Source organism: Plectropomus leopardus, chromosome 2, assembly GCF_008729295.1.
Source record: "Plectropomus leopardus isolate mb chromosome 2, YSFRI_Pleo_2.0, whole genome shotgun sequence".
Taxonomy (NCBI): Eukaryota; Metazoa; Chordata; class Actinopteri; order Perciformes; family Serranidae; genus Plectropomus; species Plectropomus leopardus.
This window is the reverse complement of record NC_056464.1, coordinates 32273702-32289235: the sequence shown is the minus strand read 5'-3', so window position 1 is coordinate 32289235 and position 15534 is coordinate 32273702. Positions and strand designations below refer to the sequence as shown.

At 39.4% G+C, this 15534-nt stretch overlaps 1 protein-coding gene across 1 annotated transcript in view; it reads right to left on the bottom strand.

Moving 5' to 3' along the window:
• rap1gapb (RAP1 GTPase activating protein b) overlaps window positions 1–15534 on the bottom strand; it is a 143406-nt gene that overhangs the window by 103661 nt on the left and 24211 nt on the right. Inside the window, exon 2 of the mRNA XM_042509013.1 lies at window positions 10525–10565. The gene's annotated coding sequence lies outside the window, so the exon portion shown is untranslated. The remainder of the gene's footprint in view (window positions 1–10524; window positions 10566–15534) is intronic.

Here is a 15534-nt window from a genome sequence, read left to right as displayed (position 1 = left end):
TCCAAATGAAATGGCAAAATATGTTGCCTTCCTATTTTTACCATGTCAGCCTATGATGTTCCAGGATGCCGCAACGGTGATGTCAAGAAATGCACGTGGTGGGATGACGTCATAGTGGGATGACGCAGCCCGTTACTGGGATGTCAACAAATGCACGTGTGGTCGGATGACGTGGCACGGTCCCTATGTTCACACAACAGCAATGCGCTACCAGCTCATGTTTTTGCATCAGCCAATAAAGTAAGCAGCCCCTTTGTGTTGAACAGCGTCACAGAAACATTGGTTTTTAACATAAAACTGGTTTATTCATTGTTTTAAGCTGTAATAACTTGGTCCATTTGTTTTGGAGAGGAAGAGAGCTCTGAAGATAATGCGGTGTCCGGTAACAGCCTCCTGAACAAAGAACACTGAAGGAAACTTTAACAGAGAGAAATTCCAGCTGGATGCAATCTGCAAGCCTATAACTACTAGATGACACTAAATCCCCCTAAATCTTACACAGTGGACCTTTAAAACAGAGCAAGTGCTAATATGAATAATAAAACTTCACTATGTGCTTTCAATTTAAATGATCGAAGAGAAAATTTACAGTTCTTGTTTTGTGTTCAAATGTATTTAAAAGTTTATCAAAATTTGATATAAGGCATTGTCCAAGTAAGACACAAAGTTACAGTTTTGTTTGTATCCCTGCGATGCGGCTCAGCACAGAAACAAAGTCAGTGGAAAAACAAAGAGGGGATTTATAGATATCCATTTGATGTGACTAATTCAGACTGCTGAAGCCTCATATAAGCGCCAGATAAACTTTGGAATGCATTTTTGCAAAGAGCAAGGACGGTGGATTTTGCACTGGAAGCACATTACAGTGTGCATGTAAGTCAAAATATTAAGTGTCAGTTATAAACAGAAAAAGGACAGCAGTTTTCTGTGCAACGGTCTAACAAAGTCACCTGACTTCCTCCTTTACTCCATTAATAATTACTGCAACTGCTGGTTGTCACTGTTTAACGACATGGGATACAAACCATGCCCTCAAACTCAGTAACTTTATATACTGCGAGATCTCATCTTGTCAGAGAACCTACTCTGGCTTCGGAAAGATAAAAGAGAAATCACAACCAGCAGGCAAAAAATATACCTCCAATATGTCAAATACCACTCTTAGCCCTGATGGTAGTATCATCATTAGAAATTAAACTGTTAAAATTTGAAAGTGGAGTCACTGAGGCCCCACTTACACTGAAAAAACACACTATCATCAATAGTAATCTTCTACCTCTGCCACATTACCAAAATTTGCCCATTTCGAATACAGTCAGAAGCAGAAGTTCTTATTCATGCATTCATCACATATAGAGTTGATTACATAACTTGCTCTGCAGAGGACCTCCACAATGCAGTCCATATCATTTTGACTAGAACCAAAAATATTAAACACATAATACCGTTCTCACATCACTGGCTCCCCATTTCAGCTGTGGCACAACAAACTGCTACTTTATCACCTACGAAACTCTCCATGGATTAGCACCTCCTCAGTTGGCAGAGCATCTAAGACCTTACATTCACCCACATGTGCTCAGATCACGACATGCAGGCTATCTCAATATTCCAAAGATAAATAAGGAAATCAGACACTTTGGCGGAGCTTTTTCTTGCTACTCTGAAGTAGTTTAGCTTGCCCGATCAGCAAAGCAACCACACAGAGATTCTTAAATTGAGACTAAAAACCTACCTGACCCTGCATCTCATTTTCCTTTCTGTGACTAAATTGTATATTTGCTGTCTTGTTTTTACTCACATCTTGTCAACTCAATAACAATGCTGTGTGTATTTTTGTTTCATATAATTTACATTATCTTGTCTTTCTGAAATTGTCTTCTTTCCTTTTAGTAAAGTGACACTATGTGATATATTACACTTAGCAAAGCCTGAATAATAACAATGACTCCATGCTCTCCACAGAGAACTCGTCTCTCTGCTCACTGTAAACGTCTCTGATCCACCAACCTTGTTTCATTACTTGTTCTAACGTGTCCTTGTCAAATTCACCTTGGCACCGAAATTCATGTTTCCATTTAAATTCTAATACATTATTCTGGAAGCTCAAATAAATACAGAGACTCCTTGAGTTAGAGAGAGCAGGCCAAGGCCTTACAGACACTAGTCTTGCCCAGAAAACGTTTGGATGAGGGAGGTCAAATGATTGATTACAAAAGTACACATAAACAGGGTGGATTTATAGTAATTACTTGCTTAAAGTATTACACTGCTGAAATGATGGTCTTTTTATGTCAGTGCAGTATAAAGATGCAATTGCTTTTGAAATTGGTGCTACATGACCAGAGAAAACAGAGGAAAAGGGCTGTGGCATTAGCTTTTTCTCAAGAGGAAGAAAACCTGCAACTACCAGAATGCACTGCACCACACTGGATCGATAGATGCTCCAGCTGGTAGGTAACGTATTGCGAGTTTCTAACACACTCTTATCCCAAGTTGTCACATATTGCCACTTTGCAAGCTGAATTTTGCCTCTACATATTATAGCCTAGGTATCCTTCTGTGTCTGTTGGCCTTCCAGGATGCCGCTGCAATGTTGTCACACACAAGCACATGCTGGGATTTCACTGCACGAGGTTATGTTTGGCAACAATGGCACATGGCAACCAATGCTAGGATGTCAACAAAAGCATATGCAAACACGGATGGTGAGATTTAAACAAAAGAGGCATATGGTAAGGAGAAGAAAAAAACATCACATTAAGACAGGAAGTGAACACATGACTCCCTCATGAAAGTCCAGGGTTTGTCAGTCCATCCACTGCCCCTGCAGCCTACATTGTAGGGACCTTTGTTCTCCTTATATTACATCATTAGTGGTTGCGTTTCAAGCCAGCGTAGTCCAGCGGCGTAACATGCAGACGCTAGAGGTTCCATCTGGCTGCATTCTCTAATGATGCCACCCATCTGTGCATCATGCTGCCTTGGCAGTTGCAGCCTGGCTTTTATCATCTGGATCTTACGCCACGTCACTGCAAAAGCAGCTAGACTGACATGACAATGACGGATAGCTGATACTCTTTGTGTCCGTGCTGGCAGGCAAACAAAAATGCAGAGTTACAATCTACATTTCAAGCAACAGCCCTGGAGCTAAAGAAAATTCACCAGATGATGTGAAACACTAGTGGAATTGAGCTGAGAGGGGAGATCTGGGTGCTGGTAAGATGGAGGGAAGTTTACCGCAATCCATGTAAACATACTACAGGCATTGTTATTATACAAAACTGGCTGAAAACTGGCAAAATATCCCTTTCAAAACACTGCGCTTCATTTCAAATCACTGTTTGAACTGAAGCATAACTGAACACTTGGGTACTGTACAGTATGAGGTCACTAATCACCAGAAGATGTCAAGTAGAGTCTGTAGGTGACTGATAAATCAGATCAAGTGTCTCGATCAAGGACACTTCAGCTGGAGGGATGTCTCTTTCAATGTCCACAGGAAGGACTAATCCCTTCTGAGTCACCCTCACCAACTAATACATAAAACTGTCTGATCTTAATCCTTCTGAGAAGCAGGAGAATGACTGTGTTCAAATGATAACTATCAATTTCCTCAGTACTGCCTACATCTAATTTCTATTTCTCCTTATTTGCTTCATCGGGCTTGTGATGATGCAAGGTTCTGCAACCTGCCTATCAGAAAAGCACTGAAAGATGATACATGAAAAAAAAATGATTGGGTAATTTTGGAGCAGGCAATATTCCTCAGCTTCATCGTGGAGCCTGTGATGAGTTTAACTCAGAGTCACAAAGGGCCGCTGTAGGCTAACAGGCAATACTGGCAAATTATCATCCTGATCCCATTCACCACCGCAAGGCTTTATTAAACTTTATCCGGGAGAAGTGCAGTTCTATTGTCATGGGCACAATGGAGAAATTTTTGGTTAAAATAAGACGGCTTACGGCTGAATAAAGAATTTCCATAAGAGGTTTGCCATAATTGCTTTTTACTCAAGGCTGAAAAGTCAGACTACATAAGACAGTTGGTTTTTGCCAAAATCTGTCAGACATGGTGTAAGGATCAAATTACCAGTGATGCATGAAGTGATTGTAGAGTCTGTTACTCATCATTCTGAGGAGAAACTGAACACGATGTTTAATTCAGAGCAAACAGGTACAGTGTGAATGTATGAGCATGAGAACGTCGGTGAATAATAAGACGTCAACGGTAAGATTTCTCTGAACAATTACATCATAACAGTGGCAAAAGATAAACGTGAAACACAGACATTTGATCTTGTCTGAACATTTCAAATCTTCCTCTGCTGAGTCACAGCACAACTCCATTTGTAACAACCAGACTGCACACCAGGAAAAAAACTCATCCTGCAGCTATTTCAGTGCTTGCTGCTCATGTTTAACAGCCACATTAGTGAACATACATTGAGCCCCGCAGCGTGGATTGGAAGTGTAATGACTTGTTCGTGGTATGCAGACGAGAGCAATCCAGTAACCTACTATAGGAGCAAATGATTCCACTATCGGGTGAAAGCTTAGTTATTGCCTTTTTATGTTTATTTTTGGCATTTTGCAGACTGTTAAGTCTTTTACAGCCAGTAAATGTGTTGATTCATACTGTATGTCAGCTGAATATCTAATACGATCTCTTTGCATCGTAGAGACAGTTTTGATCTTCTAACATGTACAGCTGTACAGCTTTAACCAGCAAAAACCTGTTTGATTTATACCAAGTGTGAAAATACAAAAAGCTTTCAAGGAGTACATACTGTACATCCAGCCTGTTCTCATTCTGAAGCTGTCAAATACCACCGCTTTTTCAGTGATTTTAACGCCAGACATCAACGCAAAAAGTCATCTTTTGTAACAGCATGATACGCCACCAGGTGGCGTCAGTTTGTGACACGGCCATACAGACCCTTTTACAGTTTTATGATAAGCAACTAGTAGGCCAGAGGGCACCTAGCATGAAAATATGATACCCAGTCAGGCGGTGTCAGTTGATAACACATGCGAACGGAACCTGTTGCAGCCATAAGATGAGCAGCTGGGCAGCGGGAGGTCGAAACATTGCCAGTCTCGACTTAATATAAGGAGCTGAAAGGTTGCTGCACGGTGGGCTGGAGGGGTGGTGGACGTGTCCAATAAACCACACTCATCCCTCAGCCCAGTGTTTGCTTCTTGCATAAATGTAGAGCCAAACCATGAGTTTTTTTTTCTAAACCTAGCCACCTGTGCCTTTGTTGCCTGATTCAAGCCTTAAGATTCAGAAAACTTTACTCTTAAATTGCCTTTGTTGAGGCTCAAACAACATGGGAAAAGAAAGCATTCACACCCATGAGACTCACATAGAGTCACTCAGCAGTTCCATACATCAATAAAAACACGTGTGCAAAGCTTGTAGTAATGACTATCTTGTCTTGTTTAAAAAGTGTATTGCGATGGGAATATGCCCTCTACTTTAATTTTCTTATTTTCTTACTTTGCGGGATGTCTGAAGGCTGTAACCTTTGTGCAGCGGTGTGTAGTCCCAACAGCGAATAATAGCGGGCACTGAGCAACCAGGTAGCATCAGTGTAGTTGTGCTGGGCTGTAATGGCCAGTAGTAGCAGCGTTGTCAAACCCAGATGTGATCATAAAATCACTCATTTCAGACAAAGGTGTCAGATTTAGTGTTGCCTGGTGAAACTGGGATTCCACAGTATCTGAAAAACGGAGGGAGTGAAGGTGACCCCGCAGCCCCGATCATGCAACACGCTCTCCTTGACAGGCTCATCTGTCATTTCAGATTGCGAGCTGGACCCTCTGCTACCACAGCTTACTACATCATTCTTTGACCCAGAGGTCAGAGACTGGATTTACAGCTGGTGTCACAGCCAACAAAACACTGGGCAAAATAAGATGGCAAGGAGGAGGATGAACACAAAGAACAGTGAGCAAATAAAACATAAAAACAGAGGAGCTGTTGGATCTATATGTACTGAGCTATAATTCACACACAGGAGCTCTCAGGAGGAATTCACTGAGTGTGAAATAGCTGCTTTCTCTGCAGAGTCAACCAACAAATACATTAGTCAAAAGCCAAATCTATATGGTAAAAAGTCGATGAAACCAACATGGCGTAAATGTCAGGGCCACATCTTTCAATTCTGAAAGGGTTTTCAGAAAAGCTTAATGCTTATTGCCTATTTTCTGCATAATGTTTAATTGATTTCTTTAATATAACACCATCGTGCTGGTTCGAAACACACAAAAATGTTCTTTTATGTAAAGCAGGGCTTGATAATATCACCTCAAACTGTCACATTGGTTTTGGAATTTATAGATTTAGTAATTACTATAGCAGCATATGAGATTTCCTTTCCCACATTAACTCACTTCTATGTTTTAAAAGGTCTCAGACATGCTAAAGGTCTCAGATATGCTGCTGGAAGGTTGGGTAGGAGCCAGAAGATGCAAAAAAAACATTATTTCACAGAGGTGTAAGAATGAAGAAAAACTTTGATGACAGTCATGTCTGTCTGTGACACAGTATGACATCTGTGTTGTACGTACACCTTGAATCACTGTTTATAAACTGTATGTTATGTGTTATTTGCAGGTGCATAAATGTATGTATGTATGCATATTATATTTTGCATATAACTGATTAGGTGAGAAGGGGTGGGAAATTACAAGTTTATGCTTCCTCATACTCCTTTTTGAACATGTAAGATGCAATTTCTTTTTGCTTATATGAATCTATTTATTGAGTTTAGGTTATCATTTATTTTTGTTATTGCCATTTTGTTTTATTTTTGTCTTTTCTGTTTGTTTCTTTTACAAGTTCAAAATATCTATCTATCTATCAATCTATCTATCTAGCTATCTATGAGTCACTGCTTGATGTAGCAATTTTCAGTTTTATTGTACAGGATTTAGACTGTATTTATTGGAAAATGTAACGTACCAGGCAGGAGCAAGTGCCTGATATGAATGTGTTTTTCTCCCCCATGCTTTTCTTTCTCCCTCCCTCCCCCCTGTTTTCTCTCCTGCTAACAACCTGATTGGTTTCCACACGCCTTTCCCAAATTAGACTCTCCCCACTCCCACTTCGTTACGGAGTGCAACCCCATTTGTAGTCACCTTCACAGCTGAATGAAACACCCTTCATTCAGGTGTAGTCTATAGTGGCAAGTCTTTTGGACAAACTTCCCTCTCTCTGGTGGAAACATTTAATGCTCTAACTTTTTGTAGTCATGGAGAAAAAAAGATTTGTCTTGAAACATCAGGATTATTGGTTGGTCCCACTTCTGTTTTGGCGAAGTTCTTTTCACTTCAGATAAGCAAGTTAGGTCTTTTGTTTGTGTTTTTGTTTTCAGAGGCAGGGATTAGTCAGGCCTAGTTCTGTTATTGATTTCCCTTTGTTTGGCTCGACCACCTTGTCCTGTCCTCCCCCACATTTTGAGAACGTTGTGTTATGTTCACAGAGTTCAAAATAAGTCCCTTCCACTCCGACTCCTTCAAATTTATGGTTGTTGTCGTATCATCTTCACTTCCCAATATTTTTTTAAAAAGTTGCAAATTAAATTTTATATGGATGATAAATGATGTGTAGCATATGGTATGAGTAAACGTGAAAAAAACATTAGACATTCACAATTAGTTTATCGTAAAGCCCCAAGGCAACTGTATCAGTGTTTGATCAAATAGCAGTTTTAAACAACAAAATGTTGAAGTGCATCACATCCATTAAAATGCCACAATTATTTCCTGTGTTATCAGAGGTGAAGGTGGCAGATCCTAAATCCAACTATGGATATCATCCACCTTGTTAAGCGTGACAGATGTGTGAAAAAGCAACACTGCCTCGATATTCTTTACAAGGTACAGTCTTTCTGCTCTCTGAAACTCAAGCTGACAGTAGGCCAAGTCATGAATTATTCAACCTGAAGTACACAGGAAACCAATACAGATTGCTTTTTAGTTTACTGAAGTGGCTTTCACTAACATGACTGTCGATAACACAAGAACAGAGGCACTCAATATTGGAAATAATCCAGAACTTAAAGTTGTTAAAGCTCTGCACACAGTGTGTTGCTGCAGCCTAGAACGGAGTATCGAAGAAATGAGACTGTAATGTCTTGTATGATGATAATTAATGTCCCAGTGTCATATACATAACCCACTGTTTTCTTACAGTTAGAAAGACACATGATACACCAACTCAGATTAAAAATACCAGACACCTTAACAGGGTGTATACAGGTATCAGACAATTAAATTCAATTCTTTTAAAAACCTTTAACTAAATATTATCCTATTTTCTTTACAAATTACCTTTTTCTTATTCAAGCATTGCAGGTAAGTAGTATATATGTGCAGGAGTATGTTTTATGTAGGAAAATGGTAATTAGAATGAGTTGGCTTAATCGACATTTTGCCAACAATAAAGTGCAAATATAAAGTAAAAAGACAGTAGCAGGTCCACTGGTGGGTTTACAGAGTTGTAACATCAGAAATGAGGACTTGAATGCAGAATAGTTGGACTAATTGTGACTAAAAGATATTTAGTGCGTGGCAATAAAGACCTCACAAATTAATTTTAAGCCTTTTAAAAATGACTGATGTTTTTAAATTTGAATTGTAAGACATTTAAAGACACACTGATACAGTCTCATCTCAAACAAACCTGTCTTGGCTTCTATTTTACTCTGTAACAACAACAAAAAATGTTCTACTTCACTCGGAAATATTTTCTTTAGACATTTCACGAAAGATCTGACTGAATACAACACAGCAGGAAATGGGATTTATTCTCATTCTGGAAACTGCAAACATACAGGTAAAATGACCAAATGAAGAGGGAGAAGGAGGGGAGGCCCTAAATTAGAAGCAGTTGTGGATCACAAGAGTTCAGCTGCATTGTAAAGTAGTACTCCCACTGGAAAACAAGACAGGAAAGAAGGTGGAGGTTCAATGTTTTTAAAATCATTGTTGGGTTCATTTAAGTGCAGCATGAGCTTGACGCTCCCACATTTCCTCTGGACCCAATCCACGTCAATAAAAATCCACAGGACCACTAAGTCAACTTTCACAGTTTACTTAAGGACACAAAAATGCACAAAACAATTTTCCAGTCAAAAGATACCTAACATAAAAAGGGGAAAAGGAGAAAAAGTAGAGAGGTGAAAAACTGTTTTGCTCCACAATCTCTTTCCATATGACAGCCCTTAAAACTCCCTCATGTCAAAAAACTCCCCCTACAGGTGAGAGTGCGAAAAACAAAAAAATAAGGGCAATTAAAGACACAATTTGGTCACACTAAGCAAAACAAACTCAAACTGCATTCAGGCTCTTATTCATGGCTTTCATAAGTACATTTACCACCACTACACACCAGTCAAGTTCCACTTACAGTTTACATCCATGTTTGTGAAAACATGGATGCTTCACTCAAATCTTTATCCAAACAGCACAGAAGACCTATACAATCAACACAGTTTCAAGATGGACACCCAAGATTAGTGTCACAAATTCAGTATCTGACCAAATGTGTCCCCTTCTGTTCCTGAGGAATAATGTTGAGTTAAGTCCTTTCTTGAGTCCAAGTGAATGTTTGTGCCAAATTTGAAGAAATTTTAAAAAGGTGTTCTCGAGGTATTGCCTTTATGAAAATGAGTCAGATGCAAAGTCAAAGTGATCCTGACCTTTGGCGACAAAAATCAGTTCTTTGTATTCCAAGTAAACATTTGACAAAAATTCCCACAAGCTGCTTTTGAAATATCACATTCACAGCAGTCAGCATAGACGAGGTCACAGTGGCCTTGACCACCAAAATCTAGTCTGTGACCACCAAAATCTAATCAGTTAATTGAGTCCAAGTGGACGTTTGTGCCAAATTTGAAGAAAGTCCCTTAAGTTGCTCTTGAGATGTTCTCATGAAGGGGGTGGATGGATGGGCGGACAATCCAAAAACACAATGCCTTCAACCACGGCTATCATCAGTACAGGTGCCTAAATAATAAGTGCGTGTAATAAAACTAACAGAACAGCTTCTATTCCCAGACAAATGCAGGCCATAAGGGTTACACCGTGTTTCCTTCCTAATTAACCACTGAACAGGTCTGTAATTATAAGGCTGTGCACTAACACCTCTATTAGTTTCACATCTTTGTCAAGGTAATTTCAGTTCTGAAGTTCAGAGTCTGTATAAAGACAGCAGGGTTTAAAGGGCTGCAGGCTGTTTCTGTGACTGACTCCATGCAGAGGCCATAATCTCAACAAACAACGATCACAGTCATTCCAAACACCACAGGAAGTGACCTGGAGCTCTTCCTCCACACAGCCGCTCGACATACAGTGTGGCCATGAGCAGTTTTCCCTCTACACTCCAGTTTTTTGTCTCCCCGCAAGGTAGATAACAAAATCTGAACATGAATTCTATTTATTATTTACTCTTAATGTCAGTAAGATCGGACACTGATTTTATCAGGGTATATGTGTAAATGATTTTTGACCTACCTTTACGTGGCCAAACTTTACGGTTATCTTGTCAGCTGTTCCTGTGGAAAAAAAGAGAAAAGATTTATTAAAATGTATCATGGAGATATGTATGTCAAGATTTCCACTGATGGCAGTGGAAAAGTCACTACAAGAACCAACAATGTAACATATTCCATTTTCCAAAAGAGACAGGCTGAATGCATTTATCCATCACTAAACCATCCGAGAATCAATGGCACATTCATTTGTCAGTATTCACAGTGTGTCACATCTTATTTGCTCCACTGAAAACACTATAGTTTTCATTTGACTAGTATTTGACTGATTTGTTGACTTAAATCTGACACACATCCTCAAGCAGATTATACCACCCACCGCCCCTCAGTCTGTGTACACTGAGTTTAACTGGCAGCTGCAGGAACACACATCATGAATATCAATTATTACTAAAGTGGAGCTGTGAAAATTAGCCGGGGCGGTTCTATTGTGTAGGTTAATGGAAACTCAGACAGGCCTTTAACAGTAGGGTTAATGCTACAACTAAGCCAGCGTGACAATTCTGTCCTTGAGCTTGAATATTAAATTGAAAATGTGTGTGGGCACACATGATTGGTTGGCAACATGCATGAAACATTGGAATTATCAAAAGAGGGAAAAAAAAACAAGAAAATCAGGACACGCAAACAAATGATTATTTAAAAAACATTACATTATGTGTAACAAGTTTGCTTCTTTATTAGGCATCTATCATTGAGAAAGCATGCTCCATTTAAACAATATATCAAACATGAATACATGTATTAAACTTGCATCTCCAGATAAAGTCCATTTAATATAATATAACATGCATAATAAAACAATGTTACACAAGATAAAGCAATTTGGAGATAATAACCTGCTAATACAATCTCTACACTTCCTCCGTCTGTTGTTTTAGGAGTATAATCCCTCTACTTCTCTTGATACTACTAATTTCACATGTAGCTAAAGCCCAATGTTTCTTATTCCTCTGAGCCTTGAACTCTATTGTTGTACAAATCAATGTAAAACACATGAATAAGCCAAACTGTTTCACATGTTCCGTCATGACAATTAACATTGATTTTGCAATCGTTTTAAGTCGATTCCAAATACACTAACCATTCACTGTGCTCTGCTACTGCCAACCAGCTCGTTAATCCCTCAAAACGAAAGGGGGCCCAGCTACCGCTCTACAAAGTGTCGACTGATTGCTGTTCCTCAGAGGTGGATCAAACTCCCCATTGACATCAGGATGGCAGAAACTCTACGCATCTCCTGTCACAGACTGAATCTCATGTGTTTCCTATTCTACGTTGGCCCATAAAACAAAAATACAAAAAAAATCTTTATCTTTTGTCTGTAATACAGCATTTGAAGCAGAGCAACATATTTGATTAAAGTTATTAACTACTTAAAAGACCACTTTCATTCACTGTTTGTATTTATACCTATGAAAATTAATGCACTATAATTCATATTTAACCCACTTTATTGTGAGCCAGGAAGTTGACACTGCTGATCTTTGTGTTACAGGCTGTCCTCGCACACAGGAGAAGTCTGTCTTTTGAGGTCTTTTCATTCAGATATCTTTTCACTTTATCCCAACCCACATTTTTTTTCTTAACCTTAACCAAGAAATCCTACTCTGGTAGAGAGCCCCCTCTGGTAAACTTCTCCAAACAGTACTGTAAATACTCACATGATGGAAGCAAAGGGGATAGTCAGGTGACAAAATAAAGAGCAACAAAGTCCCTGTATAGTAGTCAGGGTGGATGGGTCAAACAAACACAGGATTTTGACTCAGGAGACCGCTGTTTGTCTCCGTCAGGAGTCAACGCTGTCACAACAAGTCACATCAAGTCACGACAAATTTCATCAAGTCATGCAACGTCACGCCACGCCACGCCACGTCACGTCACGTCACGTCACGCCACATCCATAACAAGACACCCAACCATGACTCTTTCCCTAAACCTAATAAAAGCAGTTGGGGTGCTAATTCGTAATCATATGACCTGTTGTATGAGGATATGTCGAATGAATGTAATATAGTGAAATATTGCCCTGCTGCCATAAACAAGTGTTCCAAATGAGTAATAGTCCACAGCTGAAATGGTCCCCAACAAAAAAAACAAAAAAAATACAAGTCCAGTTTGAGTATCATTTGCTAAAAACTGCAGTGCCAAGCTGCTTCAGAATTACTTTTTTTTATGTTAACTGTTGATACAACCTAAGAATCAGTGGGCTTGGAGCTGAACAGGAAATGCATGGTAGGAAAGTACTGAGGGACTAACTAAGACACTGTTAGTTTTTGACCTTTTTTTTTTTTGCTGACGCAAAGAACATTGAAACATCAGCTACCTTTTAAAAACGAAATTCATAAATTACCAAACCTAGCAGTTATAGCAGCTTTCATTTTAGTATATACCTGGCAAAGACAACATTTTAAAGTTTTATGAGTTGGTAAGCCATATTACTGCCCAAATCCAGACAGGTAGTGAAATATGCTCTATATCCGGCTCAACTGACTGTTACTAAACACATCTCAGACAGGAGTCCTACTATGAAAACAGAGATGTTTTTTGGCTTTTTTTGGTCAGTGTAAGTTCATGCTGCCACAAGATAATGACAGTAAATAACCTATTTACATTTTAACAGATGACATTTACAATCCAGGATTGACTGGATTTACCATTAAATCGCCAACTGGTACTGCGCGCGCCTCAGACAACAATGTCTCACAAGCCTAATTTCGATCAGCAGAGCCATTATCATTATCACCACCATCAATGATATATCTGATGGGAGCACTAATCCTAATTAACAGTGGGAGGTGGAGCTAATCAGTCAGTCCAGTTATCTTATTTTACCTATTCTGCAAAGGAGAAAACGGAGAAGGAACGAACGTAATTGAGTCAACCACAACTGTAATCACAATGTCTTGATGAGGGAATGGTGATAATCATCTCTGATACAGTGTGTGCTTTAACCTGGAGAAAAAACATAATTATTGATTTGAAGAGAAAATTTGCCGCCTTTTAATATGAATGTCCGATCAGTGCCGCTGCAAAATTGAGTCAAATTAAGAAATAAATTCCTCAGTGCGTGCTTGATTGGCCAAGAAATCTAAGTTCTCCTGCTTATGGAGAACAGTGCAGTGCCTAGATGCACCAGGATGCACTGCACACGAGCTCCTGGCTCCCAAACAAAACACAGTGTTAAATGACAAAATTAGTCACTTAATGGTAATCTGCCCTCTTGGCCCTGCTGCTCTTCGTCGTCTTTTCTAGTTTGTCTACAGGATCCTTGAGAAGGTCTCCAGTCCGCCTCTGTCCAATTGAGGAGGAAAACTCTCAGACATAATAAAACACACACAGGCTCTCTCTGGGTTTCCAGCATCAGCCACAGCATCCAACTAAAACTACCCACACTCAAATTCAGTACAGCAGAATGATTCAGTTTCTGTTGGCATCGGAGGGCGATTTGAGCAAAGGCATCACCAGTCGCTGTTTGTTCTAGGAAGCTCAGGTTCTGGAGGATCCCCGCTGGCCGTATCCTCTTGCAGCTGCAGCCTTGGCGGCTCTCCACTGCATTTCTTTGGCCGTACACTCTAGTTCGAATCAGTATGGCTGAATATATGAGTGAACCAAAAACTATAAAATGTATCTGCATCCATAACATTTTGTGCACTCATATTTTGGGGTGCTGTTTTTGCTTTTATGAAAGTGGCTAGTTTGCAAAACAAGTGAAGAAAAAAAGTAGTTCTGATTTTTAGCAGCATCTACAGCATGGCTCTCGCCGGTGTTGTGCAAATTCACACCACTCAAATACTAAATCAAAGTTCAGTTCATACAGAACAAAGTGAAGTAGTTGATATACACAGATCACAATACCAAAAATGAACTAGCTCACATTCATATTTCTAAATTTATGATCAGCATTTACTTGCAGATGTATTCCAAGTTTTGTCTAATGCTTCAACTCATGTTGTTTCAAGTTTGTTGCTGATGTGGCTGACAGTCAAAAATGTTTTTTTCCATTGAAATCGGTGCTGATTTTTCCATAGAAGTCCTTCAAATAGCAATATGAGCTGGTTTTAGCAGTACTCGTAGCTGCTTTGTTTGAGTTGTCCATTAGCACCAGCTTTGCCTCTGTTTTGTCGACATCCCAGGTGCCATAAATCAAACAAGCATTTTAACTATTGTGAGAATGAAAAACGCTCACACTCAAGTTCAAGTAAGTTGCAAACTAATACAGTTTGTTGTTCACCAAAAATATGAAATTGTGATGCATGAACACGGTCTTTTAGTGGTCAACAGCGCTCCTGGTAAACTGAAATAGCCTGTAGCTCTCCTTCCCTTCAACAACGTCACGGTCATGTCAAATGACATTACTGGATGCACGAAAAACAGATTTTGCACCTTTGAATTCAGCTTTCTCGGTCAATATGGCACACAGAGAGGAATTTATTGCTTCAGTGGACTACATTTATCATCAACACTGATTGTACATCCATATAAAAAGGGGAGTCTCAGCTCCATATCAACTCTGATATCCAGCGGCTTGAAGAAAAAAACCATACTGTACACCCTGCCGTGCAGATGCAGCTGAGGAATACTGATCAATATAAACAAACAAAAAAAAAACCCTGCTTTTTTGCTTCCTACACCTCTGCTTACATCTGGTGCACAGAGCCTGTTTGTATAAGAGGCTCTCCTCCGCAGTGCATTAAAATAGCAGGGTCATATTGGACTTCACCATTGGCTCATGGGAAAATGAAAACGTGCAGCACTCCATACACTAACCTCAAATACCTAGTAGTTCTCACCAAAACAGCAAATACAGCATTTTGCTTTGTACAGTTTTTTTACCCACTTTTTGTTCTGGCCTTTTTGAATCTGACATTTTTAATAGAGAGAAGTGTGAACATCAGAGTAGCGTCTGAGACATTTTGTTCAATACACAAATCTGGAACTCAATTAAGTATTCAAAGAGGACGTATATGTA